The sequence below is a fragment of the Pistacia vera genome, unplaced genomic scaffold (genome assembly GCF_008641045.1).
Source record: "Pistacia vera cultivar Batoury unplaced genomic scaffold, PisVer_v2 Contig609, whole genome shotgun sequence".
Taxonomy (NCBI): Eukaryota; Viridiplantae; Streptophyta; class Magnoliopsida; order Sapindales; family Anacardiaceae; genus Pistacia; species Pistacia vera.
The window spans coordinates 458715-475424 of NW_022196456.1; positions in this window are offsets into that span (position 1 = coordinate 458715).

The window sequence follows — 16710 nt, forward strand, 5'->3', positions numbered from 1 at the left end:
AGTTTATTTAGTGATCTTGTTAAATGGAATTAATATGTGTTGATGTAAATAGGTTGGCAAATTGAGGAGAAAATATGGAATTAATACATGTTGAGCATGATTACTTAAGCGACCGATGATATCACTTAAGCGACCTATACTAGATCATTTAAGCGAGATATGACATCGCTTAAGCGATCATGGACTTTAGGATATTTTGACAATGCCTTGGCCATGCTCACTTAAGCAATGTACGGTATCGCTTAAGCGACAAAGGCTAAAATGCACAATTGCCTAAGCGAGATCTAAAATCGCTTAAACGATCATGTACTTTGAGATAATCTTGATTCTGCTTTGGACTTGATCGCTTAAGAGATGTTTGGTATCACTTAAGTGACAAAGGCTAAATATACTGGATCGTTTAAGCAAGACCTAATCGCTTAAACGATCATGCACTTGGGATGATCTTGATTCTATCTTTGACTGAATCGTTTAAGCTATATATGGTATCGCTTAAACAACAAAGGTAAATATACTAGATCACTTAAGTAGGGATGATTTCGATTTTGCCTTGGACTTCATCACTTAAGCAACGTTTGATATCGCTTAAGGGATAAAGGCTAAATACACTGGATCACTTAAGCAAGACCTAGAATCGCTTAAGCGATCATGCATTTGGAGATGATCTTGCTACTGCCTTGGACTTCATTGCTTAAGCAATATCTGGTATCGCTTAAGCGACGAAGGCTAAATATACTGGATTACTTAAGTGAGACCTGAAATTGTTTAAGCGATCGTGCACTTAAGGATGATCTTATACTGCGTTGGACTTCATCGCTTAAGCGATGAAGACTTGTGTATATTGAATCACTTAAGTGAGCCATGACATCGCTTGAGCGACAGTGCACTTAAGGATGATTTTGACAATAATTGGCCTTGTGTCACGGGCTGGGAGTTTTACACCCAAAAGGCTAACCTATTAGGTGGAGGGACTCCCCCCATGTATAAGCCCAAGACCTCCCCAATACGCTTCCAATGTGGGATTTGTTACATTCTCCCCCACCCAATCCTGTGACGCCCTCGTCACAGGTGGGGCCCCCTGCCTACCCGTCCACCTCACTCTCGTGTGGACCCACAATCACACGTGGACGTCCCTGCGTGGGCGCTTGGCAGGACATTGAAAGACGGATTGGGTTTGCTCTGATACCACTTGTCACGGGCTGGGAGTTTCACACCCAAAAGGCTAACCTATTAGGTGGAGAGACTCCCCCCATTTATAAGCCCAAGACCTCCCCAATACGCTTCCAATGTGGGATTTGTTACACTTGGTTGCTTAAGTGATTTATGGTATCAATTAAGCGATGAAGGCTTATATACACTAGATCGCTTAAGCGATTCTTTCTTTTTTTCTTTTTTTTTCTTTTTTTTTTTTTTTTTTTGGATTATGTGACAACCCCATATTAAGTAACATTAATTTTAACTTCGGACATTCACAACATCATAAGATTCGGGAGAAAATAAGCAAATTAGCCTTGATCAGTTAAGTGACTCTAATACCTTCTTTCTAGCTAGTATACTTGGAAAATATACTATAATACAAAAGTATAAGAATGAAAAGTAATGAGCTCAAAAATTTCTTTACTTTATATAAATATAATTCTTTACATAACAAAAGTAACATATACAATGGCTTAAAACAATAGACAGTAATGTCATTTCTCTCCGCTTCTTGACATCCATCCAACCGCTTCTCACCTATTTCCTAAAAAATATTTAGAAACAACGGGGTGAGCACTAGTTGCTCAGTAAGTAAATCCGCTACACTGTTCTTCTATCTCCATTGCTCATATTCTAAATTCTTTCCTTACTCTACTCTTTTTCTTCTTCTTCATTCTCTCTTTGTTCTTTCTATGTTCTATATTCTTTCTCTCTTGTAGTTCTCACTGTTCTTTCATTCTAACTTTCTTTGTTCTTTCATTCTAGTTCTCTCTATTCTTTCTTTCTTCTAACTTCTCACTACCCATGATAGAAATCATGGTATCATGCATGAATATGATGCAAATGCACAAATTCACAAATGCATTGAAATGCATTTTCTTTCTTCTTTTCTGTTTCTTATTCTATTTTCTGTCTCTTTTCTATGTTTCTTTCTTTCCATTCTTGCTTCCTATTCTTTCTTTCTTTTCTTTTCTTTTCTTGCTTCCTATTCTTTCTTTCTTTTCTTTTCTTGCTTTCTATTCTTTTCTTTTCTTTCTTCTTCTCTTCTTTTCTTTTCTTTTGTTCTTTAGTGCTTTTCTTTATTTCTCTTTATTCTTTAAGTTCTCACTCATATGTATATGTATGCGTGTAGATGATTCATGCTTATTATTCTTTCTAGATGCAAATATTTAATGCAAAAATGCCATGTAGCATAAAAATAAGTCTTTCTCTATCATCTACAAGCTCATAACAACATAGCAAATAAATATACGCATGCATACACTTCTCTTGGGCATTTCGTCAAACATAATGAATGCACACTCAAACTCTAATTTAGCTACACTTCTACTTCTTTCTCAAACCACAATATCTGGAGTAAAACTCATTTAAATCAACACTAAACCTGGCCAGGAAAATATACTTCATAATTCTTCTTAAACTTTTTCTAAATTCAACCCAACTTCTATAAATCACCATGCAATAAGCTCCACTTCTCATGGTTAAAATATACTCATCCTCAATCATCAATCTCATCAACAATTCTCAAAATCATGAGCTTACCCATACATGTATAAAGTCTCTACATCAATTGATTTCTTAATTCATAACTTGGATTGGATTTACTTACCTTGTACTTGAGCACTTCCACTAGAATCTCTCTCTCTTTAGTAGACTTCCTCTTTCTCTAAAATCCCAAGCATATAAACTATAAAAATTCAACACTTAAATAATTAATCACACATCTATTTGCAAGAATTCTTACCTTGGGATGCTTAGGATTGAATTTCTGCGAAAAATCCAACCAAAAGTCTTCTAAAATGCCTTGAAAATTGATGAAGAAATTGAGAGAATTAGAGAGTAAAAGTGGCGTGTGGGGGAGTAGAAAATGATAGGGTTTTGTGCTTGAACTCTTAAAATTTCATAGTAATAGACATACTTTCCCATTTTGCCCTTACACTTTCTTAAAAATTTCATCTTTGCCCTTTAGTTTCTTATAAATACACCCCCATCTCCAATGCATTCTCCATAAAATTTCCTTACTTTTCACTCCCTACATTTACAACTAATTAGGGGTAAAATGTTCACTTTGTTCCCAAGGAAATTTCTCTAGAATCTTCTCAAGAATTTTAGCTAGCTTTTTGCTTCATCTCGGCGAAAAATTCTAGAGCATACGTCGCCACGGTGAGCTTTCTTCTTCGCCGCGACAAAGTCTGCAATTTCTAACTTCTCCAATCCTTCACCAAACTAAGGGCAACCAAGCAACCCTAAGAGCATTAAGCTTAACTAAGGGCAAACAAGCATAAATTAGGTTACGAACCTCACTATGGGCGTTACAGTGACATCGGTTATTAACACATATTAAGGTTAATTACGAAGGATTATTTAACAATCTAATTCCATCAACACATATTAAGGCCATGTAAGAAGATTGTTAACATTAATTTAAACCTCGGGCATTCACAACATCAAAATGTAACAGCTACGATATGTGACATACAACTGTATGATACATGGATGAATGTCATAGCAAACTAGTGTGACACGTTGGTAGAGACATATCCCATTTCACAAATATGGATGGTTATGATTAAATATAGAGCTGACCCACAATACAGAATATATTTTCTTACTCAAATGTGCACAATATCAAAAGATTGAGGAGAAAATAAGCAAATTGGCCTTGGTCGCTTAAGTGACATAGGCTATCGCTTAAGCAATCATGGCTTATCTATATTGGATCGCTTAAGTGAGATTTGAAATTGCTTAAGCGATTGTGTATTTGAGAATGATTATTTTAAGTACAAAAGTAAATTAGCCTTGATCGCTTAAGCGATGTCAGATCTCACTTAAGCTATCCTGTACAAATAAATCGTGATTGCTTAAGTGATAGACAACATCGCTTAAGCAATAAGACCATTTTCTTTGTACTTGACTGTTCCTTTTCAAATTCAAGATCGCCTAAGCGATCTTGTACAGATAAGTTGTGATCACTTAAGTGACATACTACGTCGCTTAAGCAACCAAAGCCATTTTCTTTATATTTGACTGTTCTTTCTCAAAAAACAAGATCGCTTAAGCGATGTCATCTCTCGCTTAAAAGATCCTATACCGATAAGTCGGGATTGCTTAAGCGATAGACTATGTCGCTTAAGCGATCAAAGCCATTTTCTCTGTATTTGATTACTACTTCTCAAATTCAAGATCGTTTAAGCGATCCTATACAAATAAGTCGAGATCGCTTAAGTGATAGACTACATTGCTTAAGCGACCAAAGCCATTTTCTTTGTACTTGATTGTTCCTTCTCAAATTCAAGATTGCTTAAGCGATGTCAGCTTTTGCTTAAGCGATCCTATACAAATGGCCCAATGATCTTAGAAGCATGATACCTCTATTAAATTATAAAAACCCTTTTAAAAATTGTCATAAAACCCTCTATAAAATATTAAAAAGCTTTTTGAAGATTTACTTTAGTAAAAAAGTTTAAATGAAACTGAAAAATTGTAGTAAGCGTGGGCTTGGTGCTGCTTTTTACAGCTCACTCGTGACTAATTTAGTAAATAGATTGATTTGACACGACAATTATTTTGATAATATTTATTTTGTTTGTCTTAGTTTTTGGGCAACAATCAATGTCTTATAGAGGTAATACGAGAAATTTTTCTTAAACCCTTTTTAAAATGGATGAAAATGAAAAATAATTAATTTTATGTAATACAATATAAAAGATGATTTATTCAAGGTAACAATTAAATTGAAAACAACAAGTCTTCAACAGTTGGCCTTGGCAACTTTCTTGATTCACTAATAAGTCTTCAATAGTTAGCCTCGGCAACTCTGTCGATTTCATCTTTCTTCTTGATGGCAAAGCTAGAATACAATAATATAAAACCAATTTAATGCACCACAAAAGATTGGCATACAGCCAAGAGAAATATAATAAGTTCATCAAATCGGTTAAGCGATCTGGTGTCGTTTAAGCAATCTATTGTTCACCAGACATGATGAACAGCAGATCACTTAAGCAATCTGGAGTTCACCAGATCTGATCTGAACAATAGATTGCTTAAGCAATCTTCGGTCGTTAAGTGATTTTCTGTTCAGATATGCAAATAATAGCCAATCGCTTAAGTGATTTAATGACAGGTTGCTTACTTCTAATCGATTCAAACCTAATTTTCTTGATCTGTATATGATCGATTCTGGCAACTGCTTTTCTTGTGGCCAGGTTGCTGCAGATTAAGCACTTACTCATCCTCTAAAGAACCTCACAGGTTGATGGAACACGCTTAACTCTTTTTCTCTCATTTTCTGTCTTCTTGAATGGCGAATAAATGATAATGTCGGCCAACTCTAGTGGCACCACCCATTTCTCTTCTGGAGGAATTGGATATATCATTTTTGAATAAGTCAACATGTGTGGTTTGCCATATAGAGAGGAGAGCAAAGTTCCATGTAAATTCTTAAACTAAAATCTGACTTGCATTCGTGTTTCAGTGCTGTTAGTGCATGAGGACAAGGTAAGCATTGAATGTCAAGCACTTTACAGATGCAAGTTTTACTAAGAAGGCTATCTAGTGCATCCAAACCATATTCGAGCATGGTGAGTATTAAAAGGATAGGCAAACAATACATTTGACAGTTCCATACGTTCTCGCAATAATTTTTCAGCTAACGAAACAAGGGTTGTGGTAAAATTATTTGACTCCGTATGACGTTCATGAAACCACCGTAACAATGTCCTCTGGATTGCATCAAAAAGGGCAACAATTGAAATCTCTCTTTCTATTAACAACTTTGAATTTATGGACTCGGCTATGTTCAAGGTCATGACATTGAATATTCTTCCAATAAAGTAAGCTCTAGTCCATCACTCGAAACCAACGTCATGCTTAAGATACTTAGCAACTCTATCATCCTTGATTTAGATTTGTCGAAAGTGCTCCTCGAACTCATCAACTCGTTAAGTTTTTGCTGTGATGTAGTATGCCTAAAGGAGGCCAGCGCACTTAAACTTTTGTTTTATGTTCTCGCCAAGATGCGTAGAATCTGTGATGTGCTTGAGGGTAAATAGTGGCAATCCCTTTCTTTATAAAGTCGTGCCTATTAGATATTATGCACAACTCATCACTATTAGGCACTATCATAAGTAATTGCTAAAAAAACCAAGTCCGTGACTTGTCATTCTCAGAGTCAACCACACACCATGCAAGGGGATATGTGTGATTCTCGCAGTCTTGTGTAATGGCCACAAACAATGTACCTTCATACTTTCCCATCAAAAAGCAACCATCAACAGCTAACACCTTTCTCATGTTTACAAAACCCCTTATAGCAGCATCATAAGCAACAAAAAAATGTTTAAACCTCATATTCATGTCCCACTTCAAAGTAGTCTTGCTTTAGTTTGTCAACTCAAGCATATAATGGTACGCTTCTAATACTACGTACCCATGCTTTAGCGTGCTCCTCAAAAAATCTTGTGTATGTTTTCTCCCTTTCCAGTATTTCTAGTAACTAACATCGTATCCTCCCAACTCTGTGTGTACAAGTCTCTGAACGTGCTTAGGAGATGGACGTTTTCTTTCAACAAACTGACTTCTGACAAATTGTCCATAACAGATATATGTATGCTTGTCTTAAATATGTCCTAACCCACATGTGTGCTCACAAGTATATCTGATAACAATAAATTTTTCGGACTCCACCAACCTTTTATAATAAACTTGCCATTTGCACTTTCAGTCACGATATGCAACCGTCACTACCAATGAATTAGACTTTTTGGTGATGAACTCAAAATTACCTTTCACGGTAACAAGTTTTAACTTTCTCACCACTTTCTCCTTGTTGTTAAATAAATACCCTACGCACAAGTCCGATTCGTCAATAAAAACATAAAGTGATTCACTAGTACCTGCAATTGTCGCCTCTAAACCTGCATAAAAAACCATAGTGTTCTCTTCCTGACAAACCACACCTTCTACATAATCTGTATTTATAGGAATCTCTACATCTGCAAGAAAATATACAGGGTCCTCCTTATCCACATTTTCATTCTGCCCCACATGATCAACCTTATCTACAATGTCGTCCTCACCATCTAAGTTAACTCTTGATTTTTCAACAAAGAAATCAATACCCTCGTAGTTAAAATTAAAATCAGCATTCTCCCCACCCAAATCACCACCTACTCTTGAACCAACTTCCAAAGTTTTATCCAAAACTAAAATCATTAAAATCGGCCTCGGACCATCACCGACCACATCAAGCATATATAACTTCACATTTTCATCAAACATCAATATAACAAGGGGTACCTTAAAATTTGTAGGAACTCTCCTTAAAACATACTTCACAATTATATCACTACATGAGTAACTCAACTCACCTCTTATAATGATTTCATCAATCAACTCATCAAAACTAACTTCTGTACTCATAACAATTGCTTTAATTTGTTTACTCTTCCCAATCCACTCTCAGCAACTTTCTTCCTCCACCCGCTCACCAAAATATTCAACATCTAAAACAACTTGTCTCATGTCTAATAATAGTCAAGTACCTATAATGCAAGAAAACAAAAATTATTAACTGATATATTAAAGGTTAACAAATTTTAAAAAGCATTTGCAGAGTCGCTTAAGCAATGTGCTGTATCGCTTAAAAGATCTGGTCTATCGCCTACTAGATCGCTTAAACGATCTGGTATAAATAAGTCTGATGGCTTAAGCGATATTCTACCATATATCTAATTACTTAAGCGATCTTCTGCCATATACCTGATCGTTTAAGCAATCTATTGCCATATACCTGATCGCTTAAGCAATCTACTGTTATATATCATACTTATAACAGATTGCTTAAGTGATCTTTTGCCATATATCTGATCACTTAAGCGATCTTCTGCCATACACCTGATCGCTTAAGCGATTTGCAGCATTATACTAGATATACTAGATCGCTTAAGCGATCCATCAGATCTAGAATACATTTTCAGTCATCTCTACTTACTATCGGTACTACCACTTCCAACTACCCACAATGCAAGAAAATATTCAACAAATTTCACTCCTTCTAACTTGCATTACATCAAACACAACCCAACAACCTAAACAACAAAATCAAAATCATAACCCAAACTCAATCTATCATTAAATTTTTGTAAATCGAAATATAAAATATAAAAAGGGGATACACATATTTGGACGAAATGTCAAGAGGAGGAGGTGTATCTTTGGCGGAGAAGATGTTAATGGCAGAGGTAGAAGAAGGTATTAATGGCAGAGAAAGAGAAAGAAGAAGAAGAAGACATAGACGAAGAGGAAGATGCAGAGGAAGAAGAAAATATAGACAAAGCTAAGAAGAAACAACAACTAGGGGAGGGCAATTCTGATGCGCTAATGGCGGGAGGAAGAAGAAGAAGGTGTTTAGGTTTGTTTGCAACAATTTCGGGTTTTTGAGGACATAGATAATTTTTAAAAGATTATACAATACTTCATTAATCCTAATTAAGCACTAATCAAGTTTAATTACTCTTAATCAATAATAAAACTATTTGGTTAACACTTTAAAACTTCATAGTCTTTTAATTAAATTCGAACTTGACATGGTCTTTTAATAAAAAGCCCTATGCAATACCCTATATTTTTATAGGATTTAATTAAATTTTATTTTGGGCATTGGGGATTATAGTGCAAAAAATTGAAACTTTTGAGGGAGTGAAGTGTAATATCTGAAACAGATGAGAATTAAAAAAATTTGCCAAGATATTTTTGTGAACAGCAATATTTTAAAGTAAAAGAGAACAAAAAAGAAAAAGAAGAGAAGGAGAAATGGGTTTCGGCCGAGAAGAAGAGTGGAAGAGGGAGAGAAGAAAAAGAAGTGAGAGAAAGAAAGAGAGAGTGTCAACCATGTGAGGAACAAGGGAGATCTCACAAAATTGTTGGATTTGGGTGGAGAAGAAAGGGAAAACCATTGAGGCCATAGGAATGTTTGGGTTGAGCTGGAAAATTTGTGAGTGGATTTCCAAATACTTGTTTTAAAAACTCAATTTCATTTGCATGTCAAGTGATGAATTTCTATTAAAATGTTTGGTGCAAAAATTGTTAGGTAATTGTGGTATTTGCTAAATCCCACTTTGCATGTCTCAATTGAATTAATTGTTGGATTATTTTGCACTAGATTTGGTTCTAAAGTATGTGATTACATGCTGCATGTTACGTGTATATTTATATACTATTCACATAGAATTAAATGATGGTGAAAATGCTTGTAAGAGGTGTTGGTTGTGTTTGGCTGCTAGAATCTTTTTGTAAGCATGAAATTTTGCTAGTTTATGCTGCTGCTGCAGGTTGAATTTGAGTTTAAAATTTGCTATATGGTGTTTGGCTAGGTATATTTTTTTGTCTGATTGTGCTATGTTTTGAAATTTGGTTGTTTATGTGAAAATTTATGGTTATGGGTTGCTTTACTATGACCAAATGCATAAAAAGAAGTAGACGCAGTGAACATGAAATAGAGGTGATTTTTTTTGCTACATGTGGCTTCTATTCATGATTTATTTGGGTTTTCAATTGTGATGTTTGTTGGCTGTATTTTTGGCCGATTAAAGCAAATGGAGGCTAGGATTACATGCGTTTTGTGGACTGCATTTTTGGCCAATTTATGCATGTAATGGTGGCTAGATTCATATGTGTTTATGGCTGCATTTTTGGTCGATTTATGCATGTGATTGTGGCTAGAATGTTATTGAGAAAATATGCAGTTTTGTGTTTTCAAATTCTCGAATTTTCGGTAGTTTGGATGGAGATTGTATTGGGGTATTGTTTAGGGGTGGAAAAATCCAGTTAATCAGACGGGTTCACCATAATCTTAAACCAAACTGGATTTTGGTTTAGTTGGAAAACTAAACCGAAATCAGACCAGTTTTCCATTTGAATTGGTTTATAACCGAATCTATTTTTGCGTTTGGCTAATCAATTTTAAACCAATTTTTCTATGGGAACTTCTTCAGATGGTGTTGATGGTACATATGAAATGTTATGATGATCCTGAATGGATCGTGTTGCTTGAGAGAATGTATGGCATGTTTGAAATGCTTCTCAAACATTAGTATCTTGCAGAGACGCATGTTATGTGGGAGGAGATTAAAAATATTATTCCATGTAGAGTTCCACAAAACCTTCAGGCCCTGTTCTACTGTTCAGCTTCAGGACAGGAAACCGTCCTAAACTTTTTGAAGTTACTGGCTTATTTTTGTGGTTTAAGTGAAACTGGAAAACGTGAGATGGGTAATTCAATGGGTAACTCTATTGATGGTGGTGGAGATAAAGTGTTTGATTTCAAAGACAGTTTCTTTGAGGGGAAACTTGTTATCCCTCTATTTTGATAAGCTTAGTGTTGCCCATGAAGGCTCAATGGGAACTTCTTCAGATGGTGAAGAACCGAAAGGAAATGAAAGAGACAAAGGAAGAATTCACGGCGACACGAAAGTGGAAGGGACAAAGAGAGTGAAATGAAAGTGAGAGAGTTAGGGACATAGGGTTTAGATTGAAATAAAAAACCAATTTAGGATTTTATTTTAAAAATCGATTTAGCAATCCGGTTTCGATTAACCAGTTTATTTTATTGGCTAAATCGAAACCAAACCGGAAATTTGGTTTACATATTATCCCAATCCAAAACCAATCTAGTTCCCTAAAAAAACCGAATTTTCAGTCCAATTTCGGTTCAGTTCGGTTTTTGATTTTTTTTTCCACCCTTAGTATTTTTAGACTTCTTATGGAGAACACTTGAGTTAATATGGCTAGGCATTTTTTTATATTAGAAAATATTGAGAGAGTATTAAGTTGGTTATCACTAGAATGTATGTATATGTGTGTGTGTGTGTTTTGAAAAGTTTATAATGAACTTGATTAGGAGTGTGTATGTGTGTGTGTGTGTGTGTGTGTTTTGAAAAGTTTATAATGAACTTGATTAGGAGTGTGTATGTGTGTGTGTGTGTGTGTGTGTTTTGAAAAGTTTATAATGAACTTGATTAGGAGTGTCTGTGTGAATTAAAATGGTGGGGATTTTGTATGGTGTTGAATTGGGAAAAGCGTTTTGTTTAAGTGAAATTGGTTGATTGATGTTGGTAAAGATGTATGGTTTTGTTTGTGTATGGGGGTAAAATTGGAAATGGTGGAGAAAGGAAGTTTTGAAGGCTAAACAAAGTTCTGTCATGGCAGTTTTCTTAATTTGTTTATAATGAACTTGATTAGGAGTGTCTGTGTGAATTAAAATGGTGGGGATTTTGTATGGTGTTGAATTGGGAAAAGCGTTTTGTTTAAGTGAAATTGGTTGATTGATGTTGGTAAAGATGTATGGTTTTGTTTGTGTATGGGGGTAAAATTGGAAATGGTGGAGAAAGGAAGTTTTGAAGGCTAAACAAAGTTCTGTCATGGCAGGATTCCTAAGGGGCAGATTGTCATTTTTGCGAAAATTGAAGAACAGGCAATAAACCTAGCAAACAGACGGGCTGAACAGGTATGGGTCAAATAATCATGGTACGGGTCCACAAGTAAAATTTTTTGAACGGGTAGGGAAAGGCATCACCCATACTCACCTGTGCAAGCACTACTCCACACGTGGGTCACCCCTTTTTGTCACCTTCATTTTGCATGTGTTGCGCCATTTTGATGACACCATTGTTTTCTTTCCCTTTTCTTCTTTGACTTCGCTTTTCCCAGAAAATATTTTTTGTTTTCGTTTTCACTCATTACTTGTTTCGTCTATTTGAGGGTGGAACATCCATAATTTAAAAACAAAAATTGCAAAGTAAATTTACAGTCATCGACAAAGACAAACAACTCCAGCGTCCATGCATTGTGACCAGATCCTTGGTGGGATCATGTGAAATTTGCTGAAATCTTTTTATCAACGCATTCTTCTCTTTCACAATCTGACTTTTTTTTTTTTTTAAATTGTTTTTATTGTTCTTGGGTACTTACACAAACATCAATATTCATCTATCTCATGCTCTTCAATCTTTCTTCAACTTTTTACATTGTCGGATTAATCGCATTATTTTTCTGGAATAATAATTATAATATTTTTTACAGCCCAAATGGGTGAAACCATCAAAGCACACAAGGAGAGGAGAGAACAAAATCTTTTCCAAAGCATTGTTTTATTAATAATAAATGGCTTAGTTTTCAGTTCCGTGTTTCCACTAAATATGCCATGGATTCTACCCAGAAATAGGGACCCATTTCCAAAACCTTTGGCTCCGTTTGGTTCACAATTGGGTGTTTTTGGGAAAAGTTTTCTGAAAAAAGTTAAAAAAAAATTGAATTGGGCGGGTATTACGATGTAGGATTTATAAATTAATAAAATACCCCCTATATTTATTTATTTACAAAACACCCCCTATAATAAAATCTTAAAAGTTAACAAAAACACCCCCAACCCAATGTCAAATACGGACAGCCGGCCACCACCGCTAGAGGGTGACCGGGTTCACCGTATTGGCGCATGACCGGCTGGATCTTGCCAGTCGTGCGCCGATATGGCCTTTGCCGGCCAGATCTGGCAGTGGCCGTATTTTCTCGTCAACGATGACCAACAAACGGTTGTCGTTGATGGTCAACGACGACCGTTTGTTGGCCGTCGTTATAAACCGTTACGGCCAAAGATCTGGTCGTCAACGGCCAGATCTTTGGCCTTAGATCTGGCCTTTTCTGGCCAGATCCACCGTGGATCTGACCGGAAAAGGCTAGATCAGCGCACTACCGACCAGATTCAGCTGGTAGTGCGCCATTCTAACAGATTCCGGCCATTTTCCGGCAGTGGTGGCCGGAATCTGGTAAATATGAATTACTGGGGTGTTTTTGTAATTTTTAAAAAAATATTTAGGGGTATTTTTTAAAAAATTATAAAATTTAAGGGGTTTAAAAAAAGTTGAATAATATTGGGAGTAGTATTCCCAAAAATCAAAGTTTTTGGGTATTTTACTGTTTAACTTTTTTGGGAATACTAAAAGTAGTATTCCCAAAACTGAAACAAACACAGCCCAAAGTTTTTGGGTATTTTACTGTTTAACTTTTTTGGGAATACTAAAAGTAGTATTCCCAATTGGCAACCAAACGGAGCCTTTCTCTTCCTTCTTCCTCATAGAAACCCATTTTCTCTTCCTTCCTCTTTAGACAAACCACAAAATCACAAAACCCACGTATTATAATAATAGTTATTATGATAACTGTTAAGCAAAACACAAATCAAATAAGTAACAGAGGATGAGGTTGGGAGGGAGATGAAATCCGCTTGTTGTTGATAATTTGAATCTAATGGAACTATACAGGGAACTACAGAGAAGACAGTGATGAGAGTTTGAAGAGGTTTCTGAAAGAAGCTTTAGTGTACAAGGAAGAAATTGTTGAAATCGATATTGAAATCGTCATTCCAAACTTTGAATTGAATCTTAAGAAAAGAGAATAAAATTGTCTTTTTATTTGTTTGTTTGGTAGAGGGAGTGATGTAGAGTTGGAAGGAGAGAGAAGGTCAATTGTTTTAATTTTTTTAATATTGTGTGGGTACCCGTTTAGTAAAAATAACGGGTGGGTCAGGTATAGGTAATTCTCTAACATGTATTTATTATGTGTACCCGTACCCGCAAAAATTACCTAAGTACCCATGGACCTATGGGTATGGGTCTTTTTTTACTAGGTATAACAAGCAGGGTGTTAATTGTAAGGTTTGAAACCTTTGGGACTAAAAAAATGGACAAATATGAGGTGTAAATTGATATTTTACAAGTTATACTTTGGAACATTACACTCTTTCTTATATATTGGCGTTATTAAGAATTATATAACACCCATATTCAAATACTTGCATGAAGGCATATAATATCATTGAAGGTTGTGAAATTCGAAGGTACGATTGTAGAAGTTTTATTTTAGATTGTACCTGTCCCCCCTCCAAGCATTAGCTAGTTACTTTAGGCTCATGCGTGCAATGAGATGGTATGTACTACCACGTGATGATGACATCCTATTAAGACACGATTGACCCCTGACGAGCTCTAGGTGGGATTACACCCAATGGGTATTGGCTTGGGTGGGATGATAATCACATCAGACAGGTATTAGCCTATATGGGTTTGAGATTATCAGGCAAATATTGGCCCTTTGCTACACCAAGTGGGTACAGGCCTGAGTGGGATGATTATTCCATTGCATTAAAGACACGTCTAGGTGATGTTCTAGTGTGAGGGAGACACAACACATCTAATCATTGTTCCAGTGTGTGGGAGACACACCTAGGTGTATTCTTGTGTGAGAAAGGGAAACAGCTAGTCGTTGATCCAAAGTGTGAGAGAGACACCTAGGTGTTGTTCCGATGTGAGGGAGACACAACACATGGTTGTTGTTCCAATGTGTGAGAGACACACCTAGGTGTTATTCCCGTGTGAGAGAAGGAAACGCCTAGCAGTAGATTCAATGTGTGAGAGACATGCCTAGGTGTTGTTCCTATGTCAGGGAGACATGACACACCTAGTCGTTGTTCCAGTGTGTCAGAGACACACCTAGGTGTTATTCCCATGTGAGAGAGGGAGACACATAGTCGTTGATCCAAAGTGTGAGAAACACACCTTGATTATTGTTTGTATTAGGGACCTTCATGTGATAAGTATGACACACGTTCTCGAGGCATTTGTGTGGTATGGATGATAGTTGGATGCCGACTCAGAGGGTAGACTTGGGTGGGATATGGATTATGCCACCCAAAGCGTACGCTTGGGTAGCCTAGTAGATTCTTTGTATTAGGAACTTCTATGTGACAGGGATGACATAAGTCCCAGGTTACCGGTGTGGTATGATTTTCAGGTTTGGTATGAGCAATATATGAATTGCCATTGCATCCTGAATTGCATTACATGTTTTCAAAGTAAAGTTTTATTTTCGTATAAACAGTGTTATGCGCTCATTGGGCTTCCTAGCTCACTATTTTATGTTTTCCCCATAGGATTGCATACAGGGGATATGAGGCGCTTGTTACATGCTTTCGGTTGGCCTATAGACGTATGCATGTTCATCGGCATGATGCTTGTACATGTTAGAGCACTCTAATACTCTATTTTGTAAACCTTATGTATTCAAACTTTTTGATAAACATTCCATTTATGTTTTATAAACAAATTTTTAAGAAACGTTTTCAAAAGAATTCACCCTCCTTTTGGAATCTTGAGTCCTTCGAAACGCCAAGATCTGGTGGGATAAGGATACCCAGGAAGGGGTGTGACAGTTTGTAAGTTGATTAATTTAGTTAAATGGGTTGAAGATTCCTTATATATAATCTATATATATATATATATATATATATATATTATATATGATACTCTAATTTAGAGAAATCCAAACCTTTTATATTTATGTTTTTTTCCGAAGAATTCCCAAAAAAATTTGGTAGCATCAAGAAAATAGAATACTTGAATTGATGCTTTATACATCTAAATCAAGAATTCATTTTTCTTCTATTTTTGTTCAACTTAATTAATCCCAACAAAAATCTTACAAAGAAGTCGTAAATTGAACGTGATATTATTTTTTGAAATCAGAAATTGAGTTTTGGGAAGGACCAAAGTATATATTTAAACGAGGTGAAAGGCATGCATGTTGCGCAAGTTGCATATGGAAGTGGCTTTGACACTATGTTTGTTTGAATAATTGAATATTTCAATTGAGTGATATCTAGTATAGAGATACATGCATTATAGGTTAGAAATAATCTGCTAAACCTTCTAATTATGTTAATTATATTGACATAATTAGAAATTATACAATATAAATAGTATAGATTAGAAAATATTTGTGATAGTATTTAATTTAATGTTCAATTAATAATTAAAGTAATAAATAATAAAGAAATTAAGAATAAAAATTAAATATAAATATAAATATTATATGTCAATGTGTACCTATTTAATCCAAATAAGTGATATTAAATTGTATAATTAATATTATTTGAATCGGTGTTCCTTACAAAGTTTTAATGCTGAACCAACAGTCCGACTGTTTTTGCTTGAAAATCGGGTTAATTTGCCCAAAAAGTTAAAACTAACTATTTAAAACACATCTTCAAATATTTATTTGATAATTGTGCTGGCGAGTCATAATTAGCTCTTTAAAATTTTGATGTATGTGGTTCATAAGAAGGCTACAACCATAAATTGAATTGCACGATTTGTTGGGAGATGCTGAACAAATTTTTTTGCAATATTGTTCAACATATTATGAATGGTGTTGCCAAACCATAATGTGTATAATCCATATTGATGTGTTTTAAGCTCATCAGCCAAAATTAATTGTTAATAGTTCACAATTTGATGTATGTGGTTCATTATCAAGTATCAAATAAATATTAAATAAGCTGTCGAACCACTATATTGATGTATGTTGTGCCGAACCATAGCCTAAAAAGTAAAAACATCTTCATTTCGCACTATATTTTAATAATATTATCCCTTGTGTTAAACCATTAGTCTTTCTAAC